Source organism: Cornus florida, unplaced genomic scaffold (assembly GCF_030987335.1).
Source record: "Cornus florida cultivar Cherokee Brave unplaced genomic scaffold, ASM3098733v1 CherokeeBrave_3.0.0_Hap2_Chr03, whole genome shotgun sequence".
Classification (NCBI taxonomy): domain Eukaryota; kingdom Viridiplantae; phylum Streptophyta; class Magnoliopsida; order Cornales; family Cornaceae; genus Cornus; species Cornus florida.
Window position 1 is genome coordinate 47,925,535 of NW_026775573.1, and position 17,213 is coordinate 47,942,747.

Below are 17,213 nucleotides of genomic sequence, written 5' to 3' on the forward strand. Positions count from 1 at the left end.
GTCCATCCTAAGAATGACGTCAAACCCTGTCATCTCGAAAAGGATAAGATCGAACTCAAGTACACGTCCGGCAATCGTGATGGAACAACTCCGACAAACTCTACTAAGAGCAACGAAACCCTCGACAGGCATGTCAACACAAAGTGGTCTGTCTAACTGACTGACCTCCAACCCCAATGCCCGTACAAATGATGAAGCAATAAATGAATAGGAAGCACCAGAATCAAATAACACTCGTGCCCAAGAATGGGACACAAGAAACATACCCTTGACCACTGAAGGATTGGAAGATGGATGACGACGGCCGCTTGTATATGTCAAAATAATGTAGTGAATGTGCGGTTCAAGAAAAGCCTTTTAGGTCAATTTTAAATTTATAAAAACCACTACCACCACTACTACTAATGTAGCAAGAGTGAGTAGGGATCGTCCCAAGGGATTATACGTATTGGAATTTAACTTCAACTCTAGCGTATCACAAGATTGCAAAAAATAGAGATTGGTTTGATTAAACTAAGGTGCAATGAAATTAAAATACAATTAAAATAAACTAAGTTGAGATAGGGATTTAAGAGATATGAGGAGAGCTCTTAGGGTGTTGGAATCACCACTAAGCTCATGTAATTAACCACTCGCTTTTCATTAATGAGGAATACATTGTTGTGAACAAAATGCGACTACCAATTGCAATGTTAAGCATGAACCATCTAATTTATGCATGAATTGTCTATCTAAACTAAGTTAGCACAACCCATCAATTTTAAGCATGACCCATCTAAGTAGCAATAATTGTAGCACACATCAATCTAGAGAATCATGGAATTTGCAATAATAAGCCATGGAATATCTAAGCAAGCATAGATTAACTACCTACCTACAAACATGAATTAAATTGTAGAACAACCCATCAAGTATAAGTATAAATCATCAAATTAATTGACAAACCCATTCAATGAAAATCATGTTTAGCGATCACTAAATCCTTAATTAATCACACATACACATGCAACCAACATAGAGAATCTAGTGTAGAGATCAATTCCCCAAATAATCACACATAAGACAACATGTAATTAAAATAGAGAATCAATAGAAAGAATTAATCCATATGAATCATATAAGAAATAATTCCTAATTTAATCACACATAGACATGTAAATAAACTAGAGAATTAATAGGAAGAATTAAACCATAGAAATCATAGAAATATACCAAGATTCATTAAATTCACAAGACTAGAACACTAATCACAACAATATATATAAATCCCCAAAAATAGAAATACAAGGGTTTAGATTACACAAAACTTAGGGCTCATCCAAACCCTAAGTGTAGATCTAGCCAATCATGGAGGAGGTAGATGTGGTCATGAAATCAAGCTCGAAATATGGCTCCATCTTCTTCTTCTTTGAAGCTCTAGAGATGGAGAGAGAGTGTGATTTATAGATGGATCTTGAGATGTGCCTCCATTTCCCTCCTTTCTTCTAACCCTAGTCTCTAACTTTTCTAGAGAGAGAAATTAAAATTACAATGTAAAAGTAAAATAATAAAAAGCTCATTTACAAATGGGTCCCTTCCCTTTATATAGAATGTCCTTTTCTTAGTCACTAAGTCAGGAATATATCCCCAAAAATATCTAATCCCGTACTATGTGATAGGTGGACTTTTGGGCGCGCACGGAATAAAACAGCTCGCTGCCAGCAATGTTCGATCGATTTAACTTTGATTTTCGATCGATCCAACTTTCAGCAAAAGTTCAATCGATCCGACTTTGATTTTCGATCAATCCAACTTTGATCGATCTCACTTTTCTGATCGATCTCACGATCGATCTCACTTGGCAGCTTTTCAGGATCAGCCTATTTTTACTCCAAATCAGCCTCCTTTTGCACCGAATCCTCTCCAAGACTTAGTTTGGCTCCAAAAATGCCTTAAGAAACCATTTTTAGCCCATTTTAACATTATTGACCTAAAATAGACAAAAACATAAATAAGTACTAAAATGGGTAAATAAGATAGATAAAGGTCCTAGAATACTCAAGCTTAAGGAGTTTAAAAGTGTACTTTTCAGCGCTCATCACACCCCCAAACTTAAATATTGTTAGTCCCTAACAATGAATTACGAAGTAAAGAAATGAAATGAACAACTAAACAACTATAACTAGAAAGCAATAAATGGATAACGCCACTTTCGTAGGGAACACGATTGCATTTAGCATATGCAACAAGCCTTTTAAACCTCTAGGTTACCCCTAGTGGATGAGTGAAGTTTAGTGAGGGTTTTAAGAAATGATACCCATAAATATTAAGCTCATTCTCACAAAAGAGACACCAATATTACAAACAAGTATTGGGAGAAAACTACCTCAAGTATGCAATTTTTCAAACATTTCTAAGCAATCTCCCAAAATCTCAACATCAAGCAAGCAAGTATGGTCCTCCATACATCAAGAAAATGATTATGCAAATCAAAACAACTTTAGAATCATTTTGAGTGGACCGGCATCAAATATGTTGCTATCTAAGCCAATTAAAGAATTAATCACATCCTTACCCTCAAACTAGCACACAAATCTAGTACCGATCATCAAGACAAAAAAGTGGACCTTTTATTAAAGCTTCATTCATCTATGTGCGCTTATTCTTTTCACTCGATTTTTTTTTTTTTTTTTTTTTTTTAGGATCAAAGATGGAAGCATGGTGCAATGTTTTGATCTATTAAGCTTTCTAGCGATTCATGAGGTCGAGCGTTAAGTCAATGACTCCCAAACTAGACGACTTTAGGGCATTAGGTGTTCAAACACCCCTACGGACTTACAAGCTCAAATCAACTAGGCTACAAATCAAGACAACCTCCATCTAATCATTTCCCACTTCTCACCATTTGGGAGAAGTCCTCACTTTTTTTTTTTTTTTTGTAAGCAAGTTCAATTATTAACCTAAAGTTTGGACCCTCCACCTTTCGGCGCGAGAAATTCAGCGCTTGATGATGCTAGAATCCCGGCTACTTAGTGAAAAGGGATTGTTATCCACCTTTATCAAAAATGAAAGCTTTCAATGCACTACTAGCTCAATTGGGATATAACCAATTTAATAATCAACAAAGCATGTACCCCACAAATGAATACTAGTGTGCGCCTGTGCTAATGTAGAATCCTAGAGTGAATCTCAAAACAATCATAAAATCAAGATGATGTAGACCACAAGTGCAATCAAGATATCAATCTTTCGAAAAATTTACTCCTAAATAGCATCCACAAGGCATACAAGGAGTATTAGACTCTCAAGTCAAGCAATTTTTAAATTTTAAGCAATATAGTCCTCAAAAGATCAAAATCATAGCTAACATCAATCCCAAAACTCAATCATGCAATTAAAACTTAACTTTAAGTAGAATGCAACAAAACACCTTACCCCCAAACTTAAATCGCACATTGTCCTCAATGTACAATGAGAACAATGGAAAAGATGGAAAGAGTATACCATGGTGGTGAAAACGTGAAGCCCTGCAATGATCCAATTTGAAAGACGTTTCTCCCAAACTTGGAATCAACAACCTACTTTAATAACCACACTAGCAAACTCACATCAAATATCAAATGGGATAAGAATAATCAAGCATTCTAAGGCAATATAGCACAAGATGAAAGAGAGATGTGAGATCAAGCCCTAACTAAAGCATAAAGTATGCATGACTACACATAAGGGCACAATGGTGAATCTTTTTATATTTTTCATTTAATGAAAGCTAATATATACAAAATGCAAGAAAAATAAAGAATAAAATGCATGAACAAAATATAAAAAGAAAAATAAAGAAGGTAAAATGCAATGAAAAATATGTACAATGCAAGAAATGAAAAATAATATGCATAATGCAAGTATATACAAAATTTTCGTACTTTTTGTTTTTCATTTTTTTTTTATTTTTTATTTTATGACATAATAAGTATGTACACACACAAAAATAAAAAGGCAAGAAATAAAAATTCAAGAAAATAAAGAATGCAAAGAAAAAATTTATTTATTTATTATTTTTTGAAATTAAAAATTAAAAATTAAGAAAAATTAAAGTCAAACAAAATATTTTTGGATTTTTTTTTTTAATGAAAAATAAAATAAAATAAACTAAATAAAATAAAAGAAATATTTTTAGGATTTTTGAAATATAAACAAAAATAAAAATAAAAGTAAAAGTAAAAATAAATTTTCAAAACCTGCAGAGATGTCCGATCGATCTGACAAAATGCTCGATTGATTTGACAGAGAGGTAAAAATATGCAGGTTTTTGGGTTCAAAAATTTTCTAAGTGTTGGAACTTAAGATCGATCCAATAATGAAGTTGGATCGATCGAAGAACTTCAAATCGATCTTGAAATATTTTCGATCGATGGGACAGAGAGCTTAAATATGCAAGTTTATGTAGGCTCAAAATTTTTCTAAGTGTTGAAACTCAAGATCGATCGAACTTAATGTTTGGATCAATCGAAGGTCTTCTGATCGATCTAACTGAGAACTGAGATCTGAAGATTTTCTTGGATCGATGGGAGAGAGTGATTTGGATGCAGGTTTGTTGCAGGAATGAAGTTCGATCGATCGAACTCTCATTTGAGATCAATCGAACTTATGCAAAATGCTCAATTTCAACATGAAAGCTCATGCAATCCTTATCATAGTTCCTAGCAATGCATATGAACCCAAAACAAATATCTAGGCTTCGCAAGAAATGAAAAACAAAAAGAAATGAGGGAGGAATAGAGTTGTGAAACTCTGCGAATACTAGTGTTTAACGTCTCTAGCAAGACGTTGGGCCAACTTACTAATCAAAAACCGGATATAAAATATCCTTATTGATCCTCTTTTCACTTTTCTCATTTAATGTCCCACTTACAACAATGAAATCATCCTTCAAAAGAATGACTTGAAAAGAAATGAAAGAGCTGATATTGTTCCTTTCATTCACGGTCTTGAAAACAAAATCAAACATAGTTAGGCTTGCCTCTTTGTTATGTTCTTGAAACACATTAAAATGATCATTCACTTTGATAATTGGTGAGGCATTGTCTTTCAAAGACTCATTTGGAATATCAAGAAACACCTTCTCTTCATCCCTCTTCTCTTCCTCAAAAATAACCATCTCCTCACCTTCCAAGTTAGCTAAGGAGTCCATTAGAGAGTTCACTTCATTTATGGAGCTTTTAAAGTCAAAACCATAATTTTCATACATTTCCAAAAGGCATTCCTCAAGAGGGTCATTAGAGATAATAGAAGGAAGGCCCTCTTCAACAAGTTCCTCCTCCTTCTCTCCTACCTCAAGTATGGTCAACATCTCCTCACTCTCTAGAGTAGCAAGGTCATAGATAAAATCATAATCAAAATAAGGAAAGTCCTCATTAATCATGTTATGCTCTATTGGATTAGCCACTAACTCACTTGCCACTTCCTCCTCTATACAAGATAGAGTGCTAGGCATTAGCTCACTTGCCTCCTTCTTCTCTTCACTCTCATCATCCTCATCTATATATATTGAAGTTCTTGCCATTTTTTCATTTGCCTCTTCCTCCTTCTCTTGACGAGAAAGAGTACTTGTAATTTGCTCAACTTGAGCTTCAAGCTTGGCTAAAGTTTGAGAATGAGAATTAATAAGTGGAATTTGTGAAATATGCATATCAAGTAAAGCTAACACTTTTTCTTCAAATCCGGGTGAGTACCTAGAAGGTGGTGGAATTGGTTCACATCATAAAATGGTGGTGAAGGGCAATAGTCATAAGAAGGATTAAATGAGTGATCAAGTCCATGATAAGATGATGCATAAAATGAATTAAACTCAATCTCATAAGGATTAAAATATGATGGAGGCGCATAAGGTGAGGGAATGGAATTTCCTCCCAAACTTGGATCAAACAATTCCTCCATTCACAATTAAAATCCAAATGCAATAAAAAAAAAAAAAAAAAATTGGCCTCCACACAGGCCGATGCTTGGACAAAAAAAAAATAAGCAATATAATAAGCCTCAACAAGGGCTATCACAAGCATTCAAAGAAGTGAAACAATTAAAATACAAGAGTTCTAAGAATTGCTCACAATGATCCTTAAGCAATTTCAAATTTTAATATTAGCTTTAAGCTCTAATGATTACTTTAAAATCCAATGTGTGCTTTCCTTGTAGTCAAGTACCTAATTGAACAAATAATATCAAGAGTAAGAAAGGAATATACAATGAAAAATAAAATAAAAATAGAAGCAATCGAATGAACACTATTGTCTAATCTAATTCCAACAAAACCGTTAATTCCCCGGCAACGGCGCCAAAATTTGACGACGACCGCTTGTATACGTCAAAATAATGTAGTAAATGTGCGGTTCAAGAAAATCCTTTTAGGTCAAATTTAAATTTATAAAAACCACTACTACTAACGTAGCAAGAGTGAGTAGGGATCATCCCAAGGAATTATACGTGTTGGAATTTAACTTCAACTCTAGCGTATCACAAGATTGCAAAAGATAAAGATTGGTTTGATTAAACTAAGGTGCAATGAAATTAAAATACAATTAAAATAAACTAAGTTGAGATAGGGATTTAAGAGATATGAAGAGAGGTCTTAGGGTGTTGGAATCACCACTAAGCTCATGTAATTAACCACTCGCTTTCCATTAATGGGGAATACATTGTTGTGAGTAAAATGCGACTACCAATTGCAATGTTAAGCATGGACCATCTAATTTATGCATGAATTGTCTATCTAAACTAAGTGTAGCACAACCCATCAATTTTAAGCATGACCCATCTAAGTAGCAATAATTGTAGCACACATCAATCTAGATAATCATGGAATTTGCAATAATAAGCCATGGAATATCTAAGCAAGCATAGATTATTTACCTACCTACAAACATGAATTAAATTGTAGAACAACCCATCAAGTATAAGTATAAATCATCAAATTAATTGACAAACCCATTCAATGAAAACCATGTTTAGCTATCACTAAATCCTTAATTAATCACACATATACATGCAACCAACATAGAGAATCTAGTGTAGAGATCAATTCTCCAAATAATCACACATAAGACAACATGTAATTAAAATAAAGAATCAATAGAAAGAATTAATCCATATGAATCATGTAAGAAATAATTCCTAATTTAATCACACATAGATATGTAAATAAACTAGAGAATTAATAGGAAGAATTAAACCATAGAAATCATAGAAATATACCAAGATTCATTAAATTCACAAGACTAGAACACTAATCACAGCAATATATATAAATCCCCAAAAATAGAAATACAAGGGTTTAGATTACACAAAACTTAGGGCTCATCCAAGCCCTAAGTGAAGATCTAGCCAATCATGGAGGAGGTAGATGTGGTCATGAAATCAAGCTCCAAATATAGCTCCATCTTCTTCTTCTTTGAAGCTCTAGAGATAGAGAGAGAGTGTGGTCTAGAGATGGATCTTGAGATGTGCCTCCACTTCCCTCATTTCTTCTAACCCTAATCTCTAACTTTTCTAGAAAGAGAAATTATAATTATAATGTAAAAGTAAAATAATAAAAAGCTCCTTTACAAATGGGTCACTTCACTTTATATAGAAGGCCCTTTTCTTAATCACTAAGTTAGGAATATAGCCCCAAAAATATCTAATCCCGTACTATATGATAGGTGGACTTTTGGGCGCGTACGGAATAAGACAGCTCGCTGCCAGCAATGTTCGATCGTTCCAACTTTGATTTTCAATCGATCCAACTTTGTTCAATCTCACTTTTTTGATCGATCTCACGATCGATCTCACTTGGCAGCTTTTCAGGATCAGCCTCTTTTTGCTCCAAATTAGCCTCCTTTTGCTCCGAATCCTCTCCAAGACTTAGTTTGACTCCAAAAAGGCCTTAAGAAACCATTTTTAGCCCATTTTAACATTATTGACCTGAAATAGACAAAAACACAAATAAGTACTAAAACGGGTAAATAAGATAGATAAAGGTCCTAGAATACTCAAGCTTAATAGGTTTAAAAGTATACTTTTCAGCACTCATCAATGGATCAGCTGGAGTGACTGCAAACACACGACCCTGGGTCCTCCGCCCCTAAGAACCACCTGTCTGATAACCCGACTACTGAGTAGATGCACTGGAAGAGGCTCCTCTGCCTGGTCGAGAACTCTGTGATGACATAATTGGCTGAGATGGCTAAGGTAGTGGTGGCAGTCAAAACCCTGACTAGACTATGGCAGACTGTGTCTGCCTCTATTATGAACCCCGACCCCTGCCTGAACCATTGGCCCACTGTGGGCAATCTCTCACCTTATGGTCCTGCTGGTCACACCCAAAACATCCTCTCGATGCCATCTGAATCTATGGACACTGTGCCTTGTAATGCCCGAGTTGCTTGCGGATCTAGCTGACTGCTGTCCCCTAAACCTTGACTGTTCATTCTTTTGCTTCTTATGTGATTGACCCTCGGAGATAGCACTCATGCCCCTGTTGTGCTTATAGGACTCCCTGATAACTTTGCTGTCTTTACTTTCAGCTTCAACCACTAAGGCTTTTCGCACTCCTTTTGCATACTTTTTGGGTTCTAAGGCAGCCACAATTGGCCTAATAGTAAGATGAAGGCCATCAACAAACTTCTCTATATCTCCTTCCTCATCATCAGCAATCCCTAGTGCAAACCTTAAAAGGGACGTAAACTTGTTCTCGTACTCAGTGAGAGTCATATTTTCATACTTCAACCCATCCAACTCTTTCTTTAATTCTCTCCATTTAGGTGCCGAAAAGTACTTCTTATAGTACAACTTCTTAAATGTGTCGTAGGTCATTGTATCCAAATTGTGGGTGTGAGAAACGGTCTTCCACCAAATCTTAGTATCCCCAATAAAATTATAGGTCGCTAATGTATTCTTCAACTTATCTGTCGCTAAATTCATGGCGTTAAGATGCTTCTCCACCCTATCCATGAAATTATCCGCAACAAGTGGATCTGGACCACCCTCAAACAAAGTTGGCATCAATTTCACAAACTTAGAAATGTGATAAAGAGAATCATCTGTCTCACTTGTCTTTGGAGGTGGTGGTGGTGGTGGTGCCAGTGGTGGCACAACATGTGACGATGATGCCACTACAGTCCGAAATGTATCATGAAAGAATGCCTGTACAGCCAACTTAAGCAGCTCCTCACTTATCTGAGGAGGTGGCTCGAGGGTTCCCCTCTCTTGTTTCCCTCTTGGTCAGACCAAATCTCGCAACACATCTTCCTCAACCTGCTCATGATCCCTTTCCGTGGGATTGGAGCTAGAACTCTCCCCGGGATCCCTTCTTGGTGCCATGACACTATAAGAAAAAGGAAACGAGTCAAAAACGATGACACTAAAATACGTACGAGAACAAAGTCCTCACACGAATGACTTGACTAGAATGGAAACACATAAACACCTTCCATACTCCCGGAATACCTAACTAATGATAAACATGATCATGATAATAATATACATCAACTTTAAACATTTAGCACGTAATCATATAAGCAGTTAAACAATTAAGCAGTTAGACATGCTTTCAAACAATTAACTACCTTAATACATAAGTATATAAACATGCAATTCAACTTCCCCATGCAATCCTAGGTAGGCCTCTACCCATCGTCCTAATGGTATTCGAACCATTGCTTTGATACCAAATTTGTAACGACCCAAAATTTCAGCATGACCTCTGCTGAAAAAGTCCTACTACAACCTGCTGCAAAAATATAAGAAATATGCAATGGCCTCACTTGGACCATATAATTTATTTACCTTGTCCCAAAGCACTGCTATATAACACATTCCAACATTTCATTCATCCATTCATTATACCCCAACACAGTTTATTTCTTGGTACATTAACCACATACCATCTAATCCAAATGCATCATAATTATAGTCCCAAAACATGATTTAGAGTCCTAATATATACTGAGACATTTTACAAGAATTACTCCATGCTCATCATTATAATTACAAGGTTTCCAAACGCAAAATTATACAGAACATAATTATATCATTACAACGTAAAACTTTGGTTGCAAAAACTAACAAAACGGTCTTCTAATCCAAACTAAGCTTGTGGTGGAACGTCGCTCGCCACTTCTTTTTCATGTCTTGAAAAAAATATTTAAGTAATGGGGTGAGCATAAAGCTCAGTAGAAGTCGCCTAAGACATTAGTTTTGGACTCCCTTAAGCCATACAACACATCAACACATAAGAGAATAGAAAATGGAGCCGTGGTCATGCCATGGGGTTCAAATAACATAATAACATTTCCATTTAACAAATAATTTTCCTAGTCACAAGCACAATTTTAAAATTAATGTGCGTGAAATGATATGAGATGTGATGTACCCATCCCAAATTTGGTTTATACCGACCCAACCCACACTTTTTTTAAAAATTCGCTAACTGACTTTATCGAGATGAGATTGATAACTATCCCCGGTTCCAAATCCGGCAACCGTTAAAGGGCCTAATATTAAATTTTTCACTCCCTATACCGGGTTGCGCTCCCTCTAGGTCAAGCTAGCCCCGGACTCGTGAAATCTAGTTCATTTAAATAAAAAAAAACTTCCCCTTTTAAATAAGACTTTCCTTTTGTAAAACTTCCTTTCCCTAATCCTTTTCAAATTTCTCTTTTTATGCCACGTCATGCAATGTAATGTTTTACATGATCTCAACCATCAAACTCACCAATTTGGTAATAAAAACATTAACATAACCTTTCTAATCCAACAAGTATGAACAAGATATTCTATAAAAAAAATTTAAAAAAAAAATCAATTAAGATCATGACATGTTTAGAAAATTCAATACAATAAGAACATCATTATCTCAAGTAAGGTATATACAAGAAACTTTCTTAAGTATGCTCAACATAAAATTATATACACAATAACATGCCCTCAATTAAACAATGACATAATCTTCATACAACAAAATAAATCAGTCCCTTTAACACAAAGTTTATAAAATCATGCTTTCACACTTAAAGACTTTCATAATAACAATAATTTTCATATCAAAATTCATAATTCTCAAGATGAAATAAAAAGAAATAGAAATTGCTCAAATAAAAGGCAAAACTTGATGTATTAGGGAGACCCCTACCTCAATCGGAGAACAAAGACATAAGAAGCTCCAATTTAAACCAAAAATTCTAGAATTTTGAAATCCCTAGAGTGCACCAAATGATGAATTGATTGTACTCACACGTAGATCTCGCTGAGCTCTTCGATTTGCCACAAACGGCACCCAAAAATTCCAAATGATTGAAGAGTAATCAGAGATAGAAGTTGTAAAAGAAAAAGAAAAAAAAAAAATTCAGTGAGAGAAAGAGAATTCGTCCTGATCTGCCGAAAATAATAGTTTTAGCCATTACCATTGTTATAATAGCATGTGGGTCCTACCATTTTAATTTATTTTCTTCTATAATAATGTTTAATAACATAAACTTATATATATTTGTATATATACAATTACTAATTCACCACCACACCAATTAACACATAAACAAATAATCTATGCACAAAATAATAATGTAAGAAATGCAATGGACTCATGACACAATTCTCGTATACAATAATTCCGGTAACGTGTCCCACTTGGAACCTCTTGGCCCAAATAACAGAAAATGCCGAAATGGCGACCATTGCATTTTTCACGAGCCCTGAATTCAAGGACATCAACTCTCTGACACATCCGGCACACCACACGGTGTCCAGCACGTAAAACGAGAAAAGACTAAAATACCCTCGTAAAACAAAAAAGTTCCAAAAAAATGAAAAATGGCAAAAATCATAAACATTACAATAGAGTTGATTTAAGTGCAAAAAAAAACCCTTATACTATTGATATAGTGTAAAAAAGTCCTTGTGTGGTATAAAACATCTCTCTACTTTTAATTTGGTGCAAATACTCCCCTGTTTACATAACAAAATTATAATATCCTCTTGCCAGTAAAATGAAATAATATTTAAAAAATAAAATAAGGTAAAATTACCATTTTAGACAAGGACACATTTCTTTCAACCCTGATTGGTTAGGTGGCCCAATAGAAATAAATAAATAAATAAATAAACATGTGTACAAAAATTTATGTAATATTAAAAAATTAAAAACAATATGGAGAAGACTCATTGTTAAACAGGTAAAACCCAATTGATAAAAAAGGCAGAATAGAAAGAGAAATGGGCAAATTAGAGTTTCAAAATTTATTTTATGTCAATTTTAACCAAAAAAAAAAGTGATCAAATGGACTTATTTGCACCTTTTTAAAATTTTAGGATCTGAAATGCACATTTTAAAAAAGGAGACTATTTGTACATAAAACCTATTTTACATCGGGTTTTCTGCGCTTAACCCAAATCGAATTAGTATGTTGATAGAATACATGGAGACGATGCTTATTCATGCCAACAAATCTACATTTGATTCAGTCGCAATGCTAATTCCACCAAATGTTGTAAAGTCAACTTTCAAGCACCCTAACGTAGTATTCATACTCTGTCTTTTAACTTTGTTCTAGATTGTAGGAATAAAGTCAACATTATTTCCAAGGTGAGCACTCAAAACCCTGTTGTGGAAAAGAATAAAAAGGCCATAGCAGCACCAATTGATCAGATTAAAAGGAAAGATGATGATGTTGTCCAAACATTAGTCATCGCGTGCACTTGAAGAGGCTTCTAAGAATACAACTTCAGAGAACAGATGAGATGGTTTGAAAAATGTATACTCCAGTACATATGATGAAGTGCAATTTGATAACTACAGAGTTGGATGGTCTCGTGGTACGTGATAAGATTCTCATGGCTGTTCCGGTGTCCCATTATTTCATATTTAGTGACCATAATTGACTTCTAATTGAGATAAACATTCATTTTTTTTTTTTAAGGGGAGAAGATTGATGAAGATGGTTTTACTATTCATGTTTAACAATTAGATTTTATATATTATTATTAATTTTTTTAGTATTTTATAATTTTTAGGGAGAGTTTAATTTTAAATTGTTTCTTTATATTTTTAATTTCTTGAGCAATTAGTTTCTTTTTTGTTATTAGGTTTTTATATCCTATTTCTAGGGTTTTTTTTTTTTCTTTTTCTTTTTTTTCGGGTGGAAGTCCATGGTGGTGATGGCGACTGTAGTGGAAGGTAATGGAGGGGCCGACGGTGTGGCAGTTGAAGACGAGAATAATGGTGGCGGTGGCGGTGGCGGTGGCGGTGGCGGTAACAGTGGTGGAAGGTAATAGAGGTGGCGGTAGTGAAAGGCGGAGATGGTTGTGGTGGAAGGTGATCGTAGTGGTATTAGTGGCGATGGTGATGGTGGTTTTTGGAGGGAAGTTGATTTTTTTTTTTTTTACAAAAATTATTTAGAAATATAATGGTCATTTCATAAGTTTAGTAATAGAATGATTTTTCATTCTTAATAATGGATTTTCAATTTAATGGAATGACCAACGCAACATTACAATTATAAAGTTTTATTTATTATAAATAAATGTAGAGAAATCAATTCAATTACCAATCATATAATCTAAGTTATCCTTTTTCTTTTCCTTTGTATTTTCCACTACAAATCGAAAATTTATATCAATGGACTAAATTCTTTGAACCCACAATTAAATCGGGTGGGGGCTTGGAGGACTCCAAAAATCGCTTAAGAGTTGAGGCTCTAACGGATACCCATAGCAGTTTGGAAGAATGGGTTGGTGCCTCTGTAATGGTTGGTTTATTTAGGGTTAAGTGCAAAAAACCTCTCTACTATCGATATAGTGCAAAAAGGTCCATGTGTGGTATAAAACCTCCTATACTATCAATTTGGTGCAAATATGGTCCCTTTGCTGTATAAAATGACTATAATATCTTTACTTTAGTTAAATAAATTAATAACTATAAATATAGGCCATGTAAAATGACCCTTTTGTCTAATTTGTGTAAAATTGTGTTTGTTTAGGACAAGAATAAAATAAACCTCAATTTGTATAAAATTGGGACAAGCTAAACCAAGGAACCTAAAACTGGATATAATAAAAACCGAAACCAAACAGTCCCTAACACACACTAGCACTATTTATCCAAAAAAAAAAAAAAAAAAACCCAAAATCACCCATGCTGCCATAGCGGCCGCCTCCTCCCACCTCCTCCTACTTTGTCTGTCTAAGCTTAGACCTCCCTTTGAACCCATATATCTCATCATACTTGAAGTACATATTTTGGGTTCTTTTTATTTTTTGTTCACTGCAGATCAATCTTCTTTACTCTCTTTTTGCACCTACGAAGGCACTCTTAATTTCTCTCTCTCTCTCGTAGATTGATGTTGTTCTGGTGTATATGTGACTGGTTGGAATTACGTGGCAGTAAAAAAACACAGAAAGGCTTGCTTCGAAGTGAAACATTCCTGGGTCTATCCATTGTGTTTACCCTAATATAATTTTAATTTTATTTTATGTATCTATTGAATTGATAAAAAAATTTTAAAAAAAAAAAATACATGCAAAAGGAATATATATATATATATATATATATATATATATATCATAGAGAGAGAGAGAGAGAGAGGGGAGGGGGCGGGGGAACGGGGTTTAATATGCACATATGGGTAAGGGGCTAGAATGGGAATCAAAAGGGTAAAATAGAATTTTCATATTTAGTTTTTGTCAAAAGGTGGTCAGAGGGATTTATTTGCATTTTTTTTTTTTTAATTTTATTGACTAACATACATATTTTCAAAAAGTAAAGACTAATTCTACACAAACCCTATATATCAAGGGTGTTTTTTTGCACTTAACCCGTTTATTTATGCCATTTTTATTATTATTATTTTTTTACAACAAACTCATGCACTCATTCACGTAGCTCACGCAGGACACGCCCCCACTGTATTTCTAATTTAATTATATTTTCAATACAATTATTTTAACAATTATAGTTTTGCCCCACTGAACTCTATACAAATTTACAAAAGTCCTTCAAAATGCAACAATTCAAAAAGACCTCATTTTTTTTTTTTTGTTTTAATTCATTGGCTCAATAAGTTTCTTAAAATAAATAAATAAACCCATGTCCACCTGTGGAGCCATGTTATTTTCTATACACAATTTTTATAATATATTTGTGAACCCACTAAACTCTATATATAAGTTCACAAAAGTCCTTTAGAAAATATTATAAAATTCAAAAAGACCCCTCCTTTTTTATGTCACTGACCTAACAAGTTTCTCAAAATACAAAAAAAGACTGAGAAACAAAATTTTAACGAATTTGGTGTTGGGATAAAGGGTGTGTTTGGATAAATAGGGGAGAAAAGAAAAGAAATGATAGTATTAGATAGGAGAGAAAAGAAAAGAAAAGAAAAGATAGTAATAGTTTATATTCGTGTTTGAATACATAGGGGAGAAAAGAAAAGAAATGATAGTTATCCATTTCCAAAATCTTGTTTCTTTTTTATAGTTGAATGCCATGGGTAAAAACAAAAGTAAAAAAAAAAAATTAAAAAAAAAAAAGTATCACAAGACTAAGATGAACCATTCAACATGGTTGAAGGTAATAACAGTTTTTAACCTTTTTTATGAACATGTGAAAATTTTCTTTTTGTTGTATCTGTTATACCTATTCGACTTAATCCCTTTCCATCCTAAAATTTTTAATAACTTTTAGCATTGTCATATATCCTTGCATTCCACTAAGCATATTGAGATTTATATGTTGATTTATAAAGGACATTTTTGATATTAATAATTTGTAACTTACCATCCCTCTCCTATCTTCTCAAATTAGAAGAGAAAATATCCCTCTCCTATCTTCTCAAAGTAGAAGAGAAAATATATAAGGGATATATCTCTCCCTATCTCTCTTTTATCACCACTTAACCCATCCGAACTCACTCTCACACTATTCTCTATTTTCTTTTCTCTCCTGTCCCTCCAAATCAACCCTACCAAACACACCCTTCTTGATTTGAAGAAATTCATTAAGACTAAACTCTTGTGTTTGAATTTTTGAAGAACTTTTGGTAGGATTAGCATTGGCTATTCTTGTGTGGGTGTTTATAGATACAGTCATTTTGAGATTATAGCGAACGATCAAGGAAACAGAATCACTCCATCATGGGTTGCATTCACAGATACAGTGCGATTCATCGGAGAGGCTGCAAAGAATCAAGCTGCCAAAAACCCCGAACGCACAATTTCCGATATTAAGCGTCTTATTGGATACGTGAAAATCTATGTGGGTTTTGCATTATAATCTTTGTGGGTTTTGTGTCTTGAAATGTAATTTGATTTTGGTCTATTGCAAGTATCTTTGTGGGTTTTGTGTATTGAAGTGTAATTTGATGTTGGTCCGTTGTAAGTGAATTTCTACGTGTTCTTACATTATAATGTGGGTTTTGAGTAGTAAAGTGTAATTTGATTTTGGTCTATTGTAAGTGAATTTGTATGTGTAAACATACATTATAATCTTTGTCGTTTTAGTGTATTGAAGTGTAATTTGATTTTGATCTATTGTAAATTTATAAGTGAAATTCTGTGTGTTTACATTATAATCTTTGTGGGTTTTGTGTATTAAAGGGTAATTTGATTTTGGTCTATTGTAAGTGAGATTAAGTGTGTGTTTACGTTATAATTTTTGTGGGAAGTTCTCTCTAGGTAATTGATTGGCACCAAGAATCGTATCCTCTGGTATGGAGATTTCCCAGTTCTTCCCCCCTTTTCTGTTTTTTTCCATCACTTCCTTTTTTTCTTGACAGATTTGTCTTTGACGTTCTGTGTTCCTTTCAAATTTATTTTTTGTTGTTGTTATCTTTTCAAGTTTGATTGTTAGATCCATCAATTACACACACATATGCTTACATGTATGTGAATAAATACATGTCATATATGGCTGTTTCAAATATATGGTTGGCCAGCATAGAATTTAAATCTAGTTGATTCATCGCCAACCTAGTCCACAAATCATTCCGGAAGGCTGTCATTGTTCTGTTTTTTTCCAATCAATGAGGACCCATTTGAGGAGACTTAACCTTCAATTATGGAGACTAATGGCATTCAAACAAGGGGAAGAGTATGAGAATACAAGTCGAGTAACGGTCGGGAAGGAAATTGTACAAAAGTGTAAGGGAGTTCCTCTTTCCATAAGGTCTATAGGAAGCCTACTATACTATAAAGATACAGATGCTGAATGG